General features: G+C 39.5%; 1 non-coding gene and 1 pseudogene across 1 annotated transcript; both read right to left on the bottom strand.

Moving 5' to 3' along the window:
* Positions 1-335: 335 nt before the first annotated feature.
* Positions 336-442, bottom strand: LOC112081714. Its single transcript, XR_002896636.1, has one exon. It is a non-coding gene; the product is annotated as a small nucleolar RNA R71 (small nucleolar RNA).
* A 10,673-nt stretch (positions 443-11,115) lies between these two features.
* Positions 11,116-13,665, bottom strand: LOC112090251 (annotated as a pseudogene).
* Between the last annotated feature and the right edge of the window lie 1,492 nt (positions 13,666-15,157).

The raw sequence follows: 15,157 nt of genomic DNA, 5'->3' as shown, positions 1-15,157 counted from the left end.
CCAATGCTCAGGGTCAAAGACATGGGATTGAGGCTCCTACACCTGAAAACGATTTTGAGATCAAATCTGGCTTGATCAACATGGTGCAATCAAACAAGTTCCATGCCTTGGCATTAGAAGACCCATTAGATCACATTGACAACTTTGATAGAGTCTGTGATCTAACTAAGATGAATGGAGTGAGTGAGGACTGTTTCAAGTTGAGGCTATTCCCTTTTTCTCTAGGAGACAAAGCTCATCAATGGGAAAAGTCTCTACCTCAAGGATCAGTCACAACATGGGAGCAATGCAAAAGAGCATTTCTAACCAAGTTCTTCTCTTCATCAAGAACAGCAAGGTTAAGAAATGAAATCTCAAGTTTCATTCAGAAGAACCATGAATCATTTTGTGAGGCTTGGGAAATATTTAGAGGGTATACCATGCAATGCCCTCACCATGGATTCTCAGATTGTCAGCTGCTAAGTACCTTCTACAGATGTACTTTACCAAAGGTCAGACTTCTCTTGGACACAGCTTCAAATGGTAATTTCATGACCAAGGAAGTCAATGATGCCATGACCCTACTGGAGAATGTAGTTCAGAGTGATGAGCTTTATGGATCAGACTTTGAAAGGAATTCAAGAGGAGCTGTGAGTGCTGAAGAGGAAAGGACAAGGAAAGACATCAAGTCTCTCAATGAGAAGCTAGACACACTTCTCTTAGCTTCTCATCAGTCAGCCAACTTTGTTAGAGATGTGAATCATGTGTTTCAAGACACATTTCAAAGGGAAGACATCACAACTGAGGTGAACTTTGTAGGTGGCCAACAAGGTTACCAAAAGGGCTTTACCTACTACAAGAATCCCCCAAACCAGAACTTCTATCCTCAAAACACTCAACAACAAGGTTTTGTCCTTCCCCAACAACAAAGTCTCCAACAGAACTCAGAGAATAAGGATCAAGAAGTGCAGAACCTGCTCCAGGAAATCCTCAAAGGTCAAGCAAGTGGTGCCATGGACTTTAACAAGAAAATGGCAGAGATTAACAACAAGGTGGATTGCAGTTATTCTGATCTTCTATCTCAGCTTTCAACCTTGGCTTCCAAAGTCAAGACTCTAGAGAACAACAAGGGCCACTGCAGTTCTCAAGCTCAAAGATCTCTACCAGGGACATCAGTTGCACATCCAACAGAATACTGCAATGCCATCCTCTCAAATGATGGGAATCATGCTGCTGTCAAAGAAATTGAGGATCTTCTCCATGGCAATGTCTCAAGTGCAAAGTTCCTAACACAAGATGATGAGGACGCCATCATAGAGGAGTTTGACTTCCTGTTCTGTGATCTCAATGAGGACATTGAGAAAGAAGGTGGGGAGGCAGCTTGTTTTGTTATGAAAAAGAATGATTCTGAGATTGCTGAAGGAAAGGATCAGAGAATGGTTCAAGGAAGGAAATCTGATGGAGTCTCTAGCACTGGCTCAACAAGGATGAAACCCAAATCTATTCCCAAGCTAGGCAACCCAGGAAAGTTCTCCATCTCATGCTCTCTTGGAAATTTGAAAGTGGACAATGCTTTGTGTGATTCTGGATCAAGCATCAGTGTAATGTCTTTAGACATGGTGGAGAGACTAGGGATCAAGAGTCTTAAGCATCACCCCATGTCAATCACCTTTGGAGATTCATCCTCAAAGAAACCATATGGAATCCTTGAAGACTACCCATTGAAAATTGGTGAATGCACAGTTCCAACAGATTTTGTAGTTATGAAGATGAAGAAGATAAAAGAGCTACCTCTTTTGCTTGGAACTCCATTTCTGAACACCACAGGAGCAAGGATGGACTTTGTTATTCAAAGAGTGGTGCTTGCTAAGGTAGATGATGAAGTATCTTATCCTCTTAAGCCTCCTCTTGCTGGGTTTTGTGGAGTTATATCTGATGATTCTGATGAGTTGAAACACTATGGGATGATGTATGTGGGGAGTATTGGAACTATAGAAGAAGCTCAACCCCTTGCATCTGTTGAGAAAAAGAAAGAATCCCTAATAAGACCTGATCTTGAGTTTGAAGGGGATTTCTTTAGTGATGATGAAGCTTGCTTGGAATCTCTATCTCCTACACCAAGTGAGAAGGAGATTAGCAGCAACAAAGGCAATGGCTCAAGGTCTCAAGACAAGAACCCACCAAGAACCAGACCATTCATCTTCTCAGGTCTTAACTCTCACTCCTTGGAAGTTTGTTGGTGGAGCTGTTGAATACAAGGTTAAAGGCAATGGAAGATCAAGACCATTTGCCAAAGTCAGAGCTATCCTCACACCCGAGTTCATAGACAAAGGATCTGATGGTGTCCAAGAGCTGATGAACAAGGACCTCATGCTTGAATTCATGGACAAGACCTGGAGCATCAAAGCTCCTCCTCTCCCTCACTAAAAAGAGTGTAAGAAGTCAAACTTAGTGACTTTAAACAAAGTGCTCTTGGGAGACACCCCAAGCTTATCCTTGTATATAATCTTTTTAATCTTTTCTCTCATTTCTTTTTATGTTTTAGGATCTTTTGATGGGTTTTGTTAGTTGGTCTCAGGTTCTAGGTAATTTTTGGAGGACATAGCCCAGTGATAAATGAAATGGAGCATGTGAGAGGGCTGAGAGAAGTGTTTAAGGTCTGGAAAACTTGGAGGACGCCTGAGTGCTACCTGGGTGTGCGGCTTGGATAAAGAAAAGACTAACTCGCAGCAGGACCCGCAATACACACCGAGTTGGTCGTGCTACCTGGTGCAAGAGGATCAAGCCGCACAAAAGAGAGGAAAGGCCAAGGTGACTAAGTGCTGAGTCCTGCGAGTTGGTTGTGCTAGCTGGTGTCCAAGAGCCCAGGCCGCAGCAAGACTCGTAATTCACACCGGCCTGGGCGTGCGAGAAAGAAACAAAAGGGACCAGGCCGCATAAGATCAAGAAGAAGCCTGAGGAGTTTAAGTCCCAAAGTCTGTGACCTGGGAGTGCGGCTCAGTAAGCAATGGACTAAGCCGCACGATGATCCGCAATACACTCCGAGTTGGGCGTGCTGGCTGGGAGCAAGGAGACCAGGCCGCACCAAAAAGAAGAAAGGCCGAGGTATCTATGTCCCAAAGTCTGCGAGTTGGTCCAAGACAAGTCCATGCCGCACAAGGGAGTTCAGGCCAAGCCAAACCCATCTCCGGTGATGTCTAGCCTCATCTGGTGCAGATACTCACTCCCCTTTTGCATAAGAACCACACCAGGTATTACTCCAAACACTTGTAAATGAGCATTTAGCATTTTTCTTTATCTTTTGCATTTCATGTTTGATTTTTTCTCTTTCTCATGCTTTTATAAAACAAGGGACTGTGTTATTTAAGTGTGGGGGAGGGGTTTTGTGTTTACTAATCATGTTTATTCTGCTCTTATTTTCCTTTTCACTTTGAGTCTCATTTTGCATTCATCTAAGTGCATATAAAAAAACCAAAAAAATGGAAAAATCTGAAAAATTTTCACAAAAAAATGTTCATTCTAGTTGCATTTCACATTTTTAAGATTGAGTCTAGTTGCATCATATAGGTTTCATTGTGCATGGGAGTAATGATAGGTTCTTTCCTTGAGAGTACATCACTTTGAGAATTTGGATTAAATATGCTTGTGAAATGATTTCTGTGCTTGGAAGGCTTGAAATGATTTGAATCTGAGAAGCAAGTTTGAATTGAACTCAACTCTAATAAGTGAAAACCTTGAACTTGACTTGAAATTATCTTGTGATGCATTGTTTGAATAAGCTTGTAAATACCTATATACATATTTGAGCTAGAATCCTGTTTTTACTACCCTTTTCCTTAGCTCAAATAGCTGAGTCCACATCTGGATCAGTTTTCCTCACCCTGAACCCATCCTTCTTTCAAGCCAAATGTTTGTGTGTGATTGAAAGGCCACCTTGGATCAAACTTAGCAGAAAGTGTTAGGTTTAGAGCAACAAGGGCAGGTCTCATTGAGTGCTGTGTTCCAACATCAAGGAACTGAGTGTGTTGGCGAGGAATAAGTGTGGGGGAAAAGACTTGTTGGTGAGTGGAAAAAGGTGAGATGAGTGGAAAAGAGAAAGTGGAAATAGCTAGGGGAATGAAAGAAAAATAAATCAGTCTTGGAGTTTTGAGTTAAAGAAAGTGAGCTCTGGTGTCTTGAAAAGAAAGAGTCTAGCCTCTAAGTAAAAGGAAAAGAAAAGAAGCCAAAGAGCTCAAATATTTTGAAAAGAAAGAAAAAGAGGCTAGAGGTTGCAAAAGAAAAAGAGCTGTGTAAAGTTTGAACTCCAAGAGAGTGAAAATGAAAAGTAAGTCCCCTAGTGAGAGGAAAATAAGTGTGAAAAGTGAGGTTCTTGAGAGAGTGAGCAAGTGAGAAAGCTTTGAGTAGAGTGTGGGGTGTGATGAGTCTTTGCCCTTGTATGCATAGGTTGCTTTTTACCTTTAGCATTCTGCCAAAGTTTGATCATTCATAGAGATATCCCTTTGCTGCATCAAACCCGCTTGAACACTGATGAGATCATTTTAATCTCATAGCCTCTCCCTAGCCAACCCAGCTTGTTTAAACACTGCATCATTAGATTCACCTGATAAAAGCTTAATGAATGTGAAAGAGTTGAGAGAGAGAAGAACTTGTGGAGATTCCTTGTTGAGTTGATATATATCTGAGTATGGCTTTGCATTGCATAATTGAGCATGAACTTGAATTTTCATTGTGATCACTTCTCTCAAAGAGGAAATATGAACTCCCAATGCATTCAACCTCTCTCTCTCATTAGTTCTTTTTGCTTGAGGACAAGCAAAGGATAAGTGTGGGGGAATTGATATATTCATAAATTACATCTTTTAGTGTACATATTTTAGTCCAAATCATGTCTTATCTCATGCATTTTAGGTCTTTAGGCATTGTTTTAGGACTTAGGAGATTGCATTAGGTCCAAGAGAGTTTTGCATGGCTTGGAGTGTTAAACAGGTGTTTTTGGAGCCTATTTGGAGTGGAGGATGTGACTCAGATGAAGAAATGGAGTTGAAATGATCAAAAATGGTGAAAAGGAGCAATTTTGGGTTTCTCGGCAAAATGATGTACTGATGGCCGAAGATTCTCGGCCAAAATCCATCCCGCGGGTAGCTTTCTCGGCCAAAAACACGTACCGCGGTCAAGTCTCTCGGCCAAAATTCTCGAGTGCAGATAGATTTCCGAAATCGCATCACCGGAAGATCTTTCTGGCCGATTCAGCTTATAGAGTCTTCCGAAACGTTGGAGATAATTGAGTCACGAACCCAGGAGAAGTTGAATCAGGGCATTTGGAGCACTGAGCGGAAAGATACGGTCACCGGAAGACAGACCTCTCTCGCATCCATTACGGAGCAATCCGATACTCTTGAATGATCGCCTGTCCGGGTAACCTTCCGGTCCGATTCAGCTGTCGGGTGCTTCATCAAAGTTGGAGAAGATTGGATCACGATTCCAGATCAAGTGGAATGGTAGAATTCGGACACGTGAGCAGAAAGTTAAGCTCGTCGGAAGGAACTCCTGTCTCGCTACCGTTTTGGACCGACCCGATGAGCTCCGAAGAATGCGAAGGACGGTGCACTTCCAGACCGAATCAGTTTACGGGGCATTCATGAGAATCAGAGATATTTGAGTCCTCTTTCCAGAAAGTCCGAGATCATTCAATTCGGAGCTACGAGCAATAAGATAACGTTTTCGGTATGGACACATGTCTAGACGCCTCTCTCTGATCGTGTAAATGCACTGTGAAGATGAGCCCTCCAGGAAACCTTCCACCTCCCAACCACCGAAGCTTCCTTCACTAAAGTTGAAGATATATGAGTCTTCTGTCTTCTGAAACCGGAAGCACACAATTCGGACAAATATCCTGGAAGTTACAGCTCCCGGAATGCGAAGTGGTCCAAGCTGCTCTGAATGCTGCGAGATAGTCTTGCGACTTGGTTAACTCGCAAGCCTGAAAGTTGATGCTGCGAGTTGAGAAGTGCGGGAAAGCTATCACTGGATAAGGTCTGAGGCTCCCGAGCAAGAAAAATGCTAAGTCCACAATCATGCGACTTAGGCATGCGAGTTGGTCGCGCTTGAAACTAAGTCGCACGATCACTCGCAATCTACTCCGACTTGGGCATACGGCTTGGGACTAAGGGATGACCAACCGCCTTGGTCCAGCGAGTTGAAGAAGAAGAAGATTAAGCCGCACAAAGACTCGTAAAACACACCTACTTGGGCGTGCGGCTAAAACCAAGCGATTTAAGTCTCACAAGACAAGTTCTTCACCTGTGCGACTTGGGCATGCGACCTGGGAGACACTGGACCAACCCTCACACTTGAGTCATGACCCATTTGAAGCCAGGTCAGTACCCAGTTTCTCCTGGGCTGACCCGGTCCGCAAGAGACACTATATATGTTTTTTAGGGTTTTTTCCAAGAGGGAAGCTTTGTTCTCTCTTGTTTCTCTTTCCCCTTTTGTTAAAAAACGAGTTTGTTAAGAGATATCTCAAAGAGTTAATCAATCTAAGTCTGTTTCTTATCATATCATCTTCTTATCTTTGCTTCTAATCATGATTAACATCACCTCTTGCAAAGGAAATGATGTGTTCATCATGATTAGTGAGTAGTCTTCTTTTAAGCTTCTAGGTGTGTAGATTACGGTGCTTAGATGTAGATTAATGATTGTTTAAGCTTAGATTCTCTTCTCCTTTCCTTAGTTAGCTGATCCTAATGCTAGATCTCTCATTATAAGCTTGATCTAGAACTTAGGCATTTCTCCACCTACAAGGTGTTTGATGAAATGCCTGAATGAGCTAACTTAAGGGTTTATGCCTTTTTCATCATGGGAATGATTGTTAAATGCATGAATGACAAATTAGAACTGTTTCTTAATGCTCATTGATTCATATTTCACAAATTATGATTTGGTTTGAAAATGGATTAGAGTAGAGGTTAGTGCCTTCATGAGAGGATTAATCTAGATTAGAGTTCTAAGTTAATTGGAATTTGAGATCATGTGATGCTTGCTTTATCTTTCTGTATAAGATTCAGCCTTTCTTAGCTCTTATTTTGATGCACAAAGAGGCTGTCTGGTCATTTTAGACTTGGACCCTTATGCTTGTTGATTGTTTATTCATCTAATGGGAATTAGTCTTGAATTGGTAATTAACAAAGGGATTTCTGTCATGAGAATGAATTAATCTGAATTGGAAGTCTAGACTAAAGATTTGCAAGTGTTGCATTGTTTGCTTAGCATCATGAATTCACATTTAAAGCACCCTGATCAATGATCACGTCTAGAGGTTTAGCTTTCTCTTTATTTGAATTTGAGTGATTGTCTAGTTTCTCTTGCTTGTTTAATTCTTAATTAATGTTTGTTCTTGCTTGTTTTATTATATGCTTTTAGATAATCTTGGTTACCAACTCATCTGTTTAGTTAGATTTGGATTAAGAATTGATCCTCATAGTCTTAGTGTCTAGAATCTTTCCATTTGGATTGATACCTCAAGTGCTACAATGACATGAGTAGTTGAGGAATTGATCAAGGATTGAAAAATTCCTACTATCATTAATCAGGTGAAATTTCACAAAAAAACCAGCAAGAAATGTTTTTTTTTAAAGAAAACAAACTCTGCAAGGGCATATGTTGGTGTCACCGTGATCTTAGCCATTTGATAGAATCCAACTGGAAAAAAAACAGAAGCTTTTAAGTGTAGGATAAAAATATAAAACAGAGCACAATCTTTTTTATCTCTTCAATGTCTGAACTTCGATCTACACAGTTTGATTACTGCTATCAAAGGTCAATTTACAGCTTGAGCTATGAATCTTGATGCAATCATTACAGATTGAACTATGAACCTGTTGTGTCTGAGGCTGGTATTAGCGAGATCAGAAGCAAAGGTCATGACAGCTTTAAAAGAGAAGAGAGAGGAATACGCTGTTGTCTTTGATGTAGGAGACATTAGAAGTAATTAGAGAGACTTTAAAAAAACTAGAAGTATCCAAGCAACAGAATGTGAATCAATCATCTTTTTTATAAATGTATTTTGGATACTTTGGTGGTTCCCATATTTATTTCGTAATTTTGAGATAATATAGTTGAGAATTGTGACATGGAAGGGCTCTCCTTTTAGAAGATGTCTCTCTATAAGGTATTTCAGAAGGACCATTTTTATAAAAGCCAATTTAAAGTAGACTTGGATATTTGGAAAGTTACATTGATTCCAAGAGAGTAAATCATATGTGTTGGATTGGATCTTGTAATCTCTTATGACATTGTATTATCACTTAGTACTTTATACGCTAACAACTATTAACTCAAACTAGAACTTGATGCAAATATATAAAAAGTGCTCAACTTTTTTTTTTTGTTTTTCATCAAATAGATATTAGATCTCAAAGGTCAAGGTAGTACAGAGGAGAAATCACGGAGTGATTTCTTTGCTAGACTATCAGCCAAAGAGTTACTAGATCGAGGAATATAGAAGAAACAAACAGATCTAAATTGAGATGAGAGAGTTTTGATTTCATGGAGTAGTCCGTAGAGCTCCATAATTTGCATGTCGTTTCTGATTGCATTTATGAGAGTTTGCGAGTCGGAGTGGATAGTAATTTTCCGGAATCCTGATCGGAGAACATCTCTCATCACCGATAAGAGTGCAAGCGTCTCTCCAATCAGAGGAGAGGCAACAAAAGGTTCGATTCCGGTGCCTTGACCGATGCGGCAGTTCTGATTCTTGAAAACCCATCCCGATCCCGACATCTGGGTGTCATTCCTCCAGGCCGTATCCATAAAGATGCTAACCCTGTCTCCTAGATCCGAAGGTGGTATCAAGGGCGGAGCACTGGATCGGCTCTCCCAGTTAGTACTTTGCACCATCCACCATTCTCGTGCCATGACTAGTGATTCAGTCAAAGTTTCTAAGGCCGATGCGATACGATTTTCAAAGAGGAGCAGATTGCGATAGCACCAGAGCTGCCAACAGATCCATGGGAAGAGGGGGTTTGGGCCAAAACTAAAGGGTGGGAGATAGATTAAATTTTTTCCCCAGGATGAATCCTGAGGTGAAGTCATTGAAGAAGGCTGGATCAAAGTGTTCCGTGAAGGGTGCTATCTCCCATAAGCTTCTTGTGAAAGGGCAGTGCAGAAAAAGATGTTGTGCCGTTTCAGTCTCTCCGCATCGAGGACAAGACGAAGATGCTTGCATTCCCCTCTTTAAGAAGTTTTCACCCAGAGGTAAAGCCCCTTGGATGGCTTTCCAGATAAACATCCTTATTTTTTGGGAGAATGGGCCATTCCAGATTTCAGTGTTCCAATTAATAGGTTGGGGGTTCACTTGTGTAGGTGCATTGTGGCTGGTGGCATTCATTGCAGCATGGTAACCGGTCTTGACAGAATAGTCACCTGATGGGTTAAGCAGCCAGATGTAAGTGTCGTCAAGGTCCGACGAGCACAGTTTGATGCTGAGAATTTTCGACTTGTGAAAAAGGTATGAGCTCATCAATTTTCCTTATGTCCCACGTACCCGAATCCTCATGAATAATGTCTGAAACTGTGAAGTCTTTTGTTGCGGCTGTTGGGGATCCCATAGGAAAGGTTGGATCGCAGAGGGAGAGCCATGGGTCAGACCAGAGCCTAGTTTGCTTTCTGTTGTCAATAGCTTTTCCGAGGTGTTTTAGGTGGAGGTCTCGGCCGATGAGAATGCCCTGCCATCCATGTGAAGCTGAAGCGCTGTTCTTGACTGTGAGAAAAGATTCATGGCCACAGTATTTGCCTTTGAGAACTCTGGAGAGAAGGCAAGTATGGTGCTTCAGAATACACCAGCTCAGTTTAGCTAGGAGAGCCTCATTGAAACTTTTAATATCACGAAAGCCTAATCCCCCAACTCTTTTTGATCTTTTCAGCTTGTCCCATGATATCCAGGCCATTTTCTTCTTATCAGGTTTTGAATCCCATCAGAAGTGGGTCAAGGCTGACTGAATACGTTTGTAGCGACTGTCAGGTAGGCGGAAGCAGGACATGGTATAAGTTGGCATGGCGGAGAAAACTGATTTCAACATGATCATTTTGCCTGCACTTGAAAAAAGTTTTGAAGACCAGTTGATGGAATTCTGTCGGATGCGGTCCACTATAACAGTGAACAAATATTTTTGCGTCTTCCGAAGTGTTCAGGGAGGCCCAAGTATTTACCTTGGCCTCCTTCGTTGGCTATCCCCATGTAAGTTTTAACTCTTTCTCGGATTTTGTGAGGATTTTTGCTGGAAAAGGTTATCGAGGATTTGGCTTTGTTGATCATCTGTCCAGACACTAGCTCATAGTTGGTCAGACTGTCTTTTAGAGCTTTGCAGCATCGTTCATTTGTTTTACTAAAAAACATTGTATCGTTTATGAAAAGCAAATGATTAATGAGGGGCCTTCCTTTTGATGCGCGTATACCAGGCATTAGACCACTGTTTTGAACTTTCTTGCAGAGACCGGATAAGACTTCTCCGTAGAGGATAAAGATGAAAGGAGAGAGGGGGTCTCCTTGGCGGATACCCCTTTGAGGTTGGACTAAGCCATGAGCTGCTCCATTAATCAGGTAAGAATACAAGACAGAGGTGATGCAGTGCATTGTCCACTTGATCCATGTATGATGAAAACCCAAGCGTAGGAGAACATTCTCAATAAAGTTCCACTCCAAACGGTCATATGCCTTGCTCATATCAGATTTAACTGCCATAGAGCAGTGAAATTTAGCCTCTGATTATTAACTGCCATAGATCTGTTCCATAGGGAGATTGCTTTACAGCAGAAGGAGATTCGATGTTCTACAGAAGACTCAGGGGAGGAGTTCCAAGCTTCTTCGATAAGCTTTTTTTTTATCTCTGTGTTGTTCTTCGTGCGTCTGTCATAATGGAATAACCCTTTTTTGCAGGAGATGGATGTTCGAAGAGGGTGATAATGGGCTTGTGATCAGAGCCTTCAAACCGGAGGTAATGGGATCTGCCAGAAGGAAACATTTCAGCCCAGGAACTCTTAGAGAGCGCTCTGTCTAGGCGGCAATGGACGAGGTGTGTGTGTCTGGTGCCTCTCCAGGAGAGGCAGTTGCCGGTAAAATGTAGATCAAAGAGGTCGTTCTCAGACATGAAAGCACGAAAATCTCCAAAGGAGCCATCGGCTCTTTGAGGTCCACCAGACTTTTCCGAGTTGTCGAGGATGTCGTTAAAGTCCCCGGTAAGGAACCAGGGTGAATCTGTTGTGCTCGCCATCATTGTAAGTTCCTCCCACAAAGCTTTCCTCTTTTGTTGCGGGCTCTTTGAAACGGTTGGAATTAGATAAAGATTGCTAGCATTGAAGAAGCTTCCTGGTCGTGAAATGCAGATGCGGTTGAAAGAGTCGTCCGTACGAGGAAGTTCATGGCGGAGCACGGAAATCGAGTTCGGTGTTGAGATCTATCGAGAAATGTGCCTGAGAGCATTTCGAAAACATCACGCGCCGCGCGTAGCTCTACATGTCCAAAACTTTTCTTCCATTAAAAATGCTCAACTTCAAATGAAATAATTTAGTTCCATTTTGTTCATATGGAGCTATACGCTTATTGTGGAAAACGAAAATGGAGTATTTGTGACGTAGATCACATTTTGGAGTTAACTTTATTTTACTTTTAATTGTTCACAATTATGAAAGAATCTGATGTTTTCAGCAGCAAACAAAAATGAATATCATATTATAAGGGGGTAATTAGCGAACTATGTAAATATTAGTAAGTATGTGAAACACATATATCTACGAAATATTCTATACTATTATTTGAGAAGTTAGAAATACTGTGTCGTCTCCACAGCGATTCGCTTACGTGTCATTATTTAAAAAAATGTTGTGGCATTTTAATTAGTTCTGATAGGACGATCATTAATCCTATGTGTCAATATATGTGACATGACTTTTTTTCATCGATTATGAGCCATCAAGTTTGTTCATAACCCAACAATTTTGTTTTTGGTCATACCCACCGAATCTGTTAAATGGGCCACCAACATAGAAACCCTAAACCCTAAAGCATTTATCCTACTCTATATATACCCGTATCGTCTACATATTTTTTAACTATACAACAACCACCACTGTCTTCTTAAGTCATGTTCCTCTTCTTTCTTGTTCATAAACGTCTTTTTATACATTCGTGTTCGTAAATAGATGTTTAGAAAATGTACTATCATATCTCGTATGTAATTATGTTTAGGAGTAATCAGTTATTGTTTGTAAATATAGATTGACCTGATCTTCTTTATTGTTTTTCTTTAAACCTAGAGTTTATCCCGCAAACTATAGTTGATTGGCTCGAACTTTTGGAATCATATATTCCAATGGATCTAACAGGTATTTGTAAATAATAATTGTTGTTAATTAGTTTTTGACAAAATTAAAGTGTGCAAAAAAAAGTTAACTTATTATACTACTCTAAGTGTGCAAATTCTCTAATTTATTATTTTGATCTCTCTAATTTATTATATTGATCTTTTTGATAGGGAATCATGTTTTACCTTACCATCTCTCTTCGTCACAAATTATTTGGTCTGACAAAAAAAGGAAAATCATAACAAGTTTTTGATTAGGATGGAATGCAATCAAGTGTCTCGAATAGGCACCATTGCTATTTTATACTGAGTTTCCATCCAAATAGGTTTGGCATCCTAGAATCCAACAATGGAAACCCCGTATGAGAGGTAGGTCCTGATATTGTTCTAGAGCCATGTCCCGAGCAGGCTGGAGAAGAAAGCCAAGCAAAGTTGAGACGAAGATTGCAGAGGTATTAACCAAGTCCCATTTGAAGAGCACAACTCCAGGTGGGTTAAGTCATGACATGAGAGACAACAAGAAGAAGACAGTAAACGGCATCGTCTTCCACATCAATCTTCATTCAGTAAAAAGTGTATTATCTTAAGATACTTATATTGCTTATGCCTCAATTAAAGTAAAGAGAGAGAGATTCCTACACTAGGGCAGTCCAATTATATTGTTGCTGAAGATTAGATCAGAGGATTTTTTTTTGATGAGACTTGTATAATCCAATTAAGAGCAACCAGTGCAGAAAAAAAAAATTAATTCTAGATCGGTTACTCTCTTGATGGCCACACCTAGGGATACTACGGCTAATGCCACAATTTTTGAAAGAACAAACTCTAAAACAAGGTTAATACAAAAAAACATGTAATGAGAGTTTTTAATTAATCAGGTGAAATTTCACAAAAAGCCAGCAAGAAATTATTTTTTTTTTAAGAGAACAAACTCTGCAAGGGCATATGTTGGTGTCACCGTGATCTTAGCCATTTGATAGAATCCAACTGGACAAAAACAGAAGCTTTTAAGTGTAGGATAAGAATATAAAACAGACACAATCTTTTTATCTCTTCAATGTCTGAACTTCGATCTACACAGTTTGATTAATGCTATCAAAGGTCAATTTACAGCTTGAGATATGAATCTTGATGCAATCATTACAGATTGAACTATGAACCTGTTGTGTTTGACGCTGGTATTAGCGAGACCAGAAGCAAAGGTCATGACAGCTTTAAAAGAGAAGAGAGAGGAGTACGGTGTTTTCTTTGATGTAGGAGACATTGGAAGTAATTAGAGAGACTTTAAAAAAACTAGAAGTAGCCAAGCAACAGAATGTGAATCAATCATTTTTTATAAAACTATTTTGGATACTTTGGTGGATCCTATATTTATATCGTAATTTTGAGATAATATAGCGGAGAATTGTGACATGGAAGGGCTCTCCTTTTAGAAAATGTCTCTCTGTATGGTATTTCAGAAGGACCATTTTTATAAAAGCCAATTTAAAGTAGACTTGGATCTTTGGAAAGTTAAATTGATTCCAAGAGAGTAAATCATATGTGTTGGATTGGATCTTGTAATCTCTTATGACATTGTATTATCACTGAGTACTTTATACGCTAACAAATACTAACTAAAACTAGAACTTGATGCAAATATATAAAAGTGCTCAACTTCAAATGAAACAATTTAGTTCCATTTTGTTCATATGAAGCTATGGGCTTATTGTGGAAAACAAAAATGTAATATTTATAACTTTATTTTTTTTAATTGTTCACAATTATGAAAGAATCTGATGTTTTCAGTAGCAAACAAAAATGGATATCATATTATAAGGGGGTAATTAGCGAACTATGAAAGTATTAGTAAGTATGTGAAACACATGTATCTACGAAATGGTCCTTGCTTTGTTTCACTTATCTGGCTACATTTACCTTTCATGAAGCTGAAGAAGAAGAAGAACATAGTGAAGGTCCATTTAGTAGTTTTAATGTTACATGTGTAATGGCATGTGGTTCCTTTTCTTTGATGCGACTAATTTGCTTTCATTTTTATAGGGTTTTCATGTTCTGCTGTACCATCTTCTTTAAATGCTGGTTTCGTTTTCTGGCTATACATATATATTTGGATAGTCAGAATCGATCGAGCAATTTTTTTTTTTGGCTGGAGTGTAATTGTGTGTTTCCTGAAGCTTATATGTCTCCATTATTCAGAAATACCTTCTATGTTTGTTTAGAATTGTAAAGATGGTTGATGTTCGGATGGAAAAGCTAATTGATTTTTCTAATGGAAGAATAAAAGCTAATTGATTTATCCAGTGGAAGAATAAAAACATGGAAGGATAAAAAGATGGGAAAGACAAAGATGATCATGAAAAAAAAAATGAGAGGGAGAGAATTAGAAGAATAAAAACCAGTATAAGAAGACAAACAAAAACTCTAAGACCAAAAAAACAATCGTAAGAAAAGAAGAAGAAGAAGATGAAGGAAGATAAAGAAGAAGTCGAAGATGATGAAGTAAATGAAAGATCGGAAGGTGAAGGAGAAAGTTACACAACATAAGAAGAAGAAGACAATGAAGGAAAAGGAAGAAGAGAACCCGGAAGAATAATAAGCTGGAGAAGACAAAGAAGAGGAATAAGTAAATTTGAAAGATATAGAAGAGGAATAAAAAAAGAAGAAGAATCCAAAATAGATGAAGAAGAAGTTGGAAAATACGATATGATGAAGGAAAAAAAAATAAAATAACCAGAAAAGTAATAAGAAGACAGATGAGACAAAGATGTTGAAGTAGAAAAAGGTGAAGTAGAAGTAGAAGAAAATTGGATAAAACACGAATT

The sequence above is a fragment of the Eutrema salsugineum genome, unplaced genomic scaffold (genome assembly GCF_000478725.1).
Source record: "Eutrema salsugineum unplaced genomic scaffold, Eutsalg1_0 scaffold_10, whole genome shotgun sequence".
Classification (NCBI taxonomy): domain Eukaryota; kingdom Viridiplantae; phylum Streptophyta; class Magnoliopsida; order Brassicales; family Brassicaceae; genus Eutrema; species Eutrema salsugineum.
The sequence above is the reverse complement of the archived record's forward strand: the minus strand, read 5'-3'. Positions and strand labels throughout refer to the sequence as shown.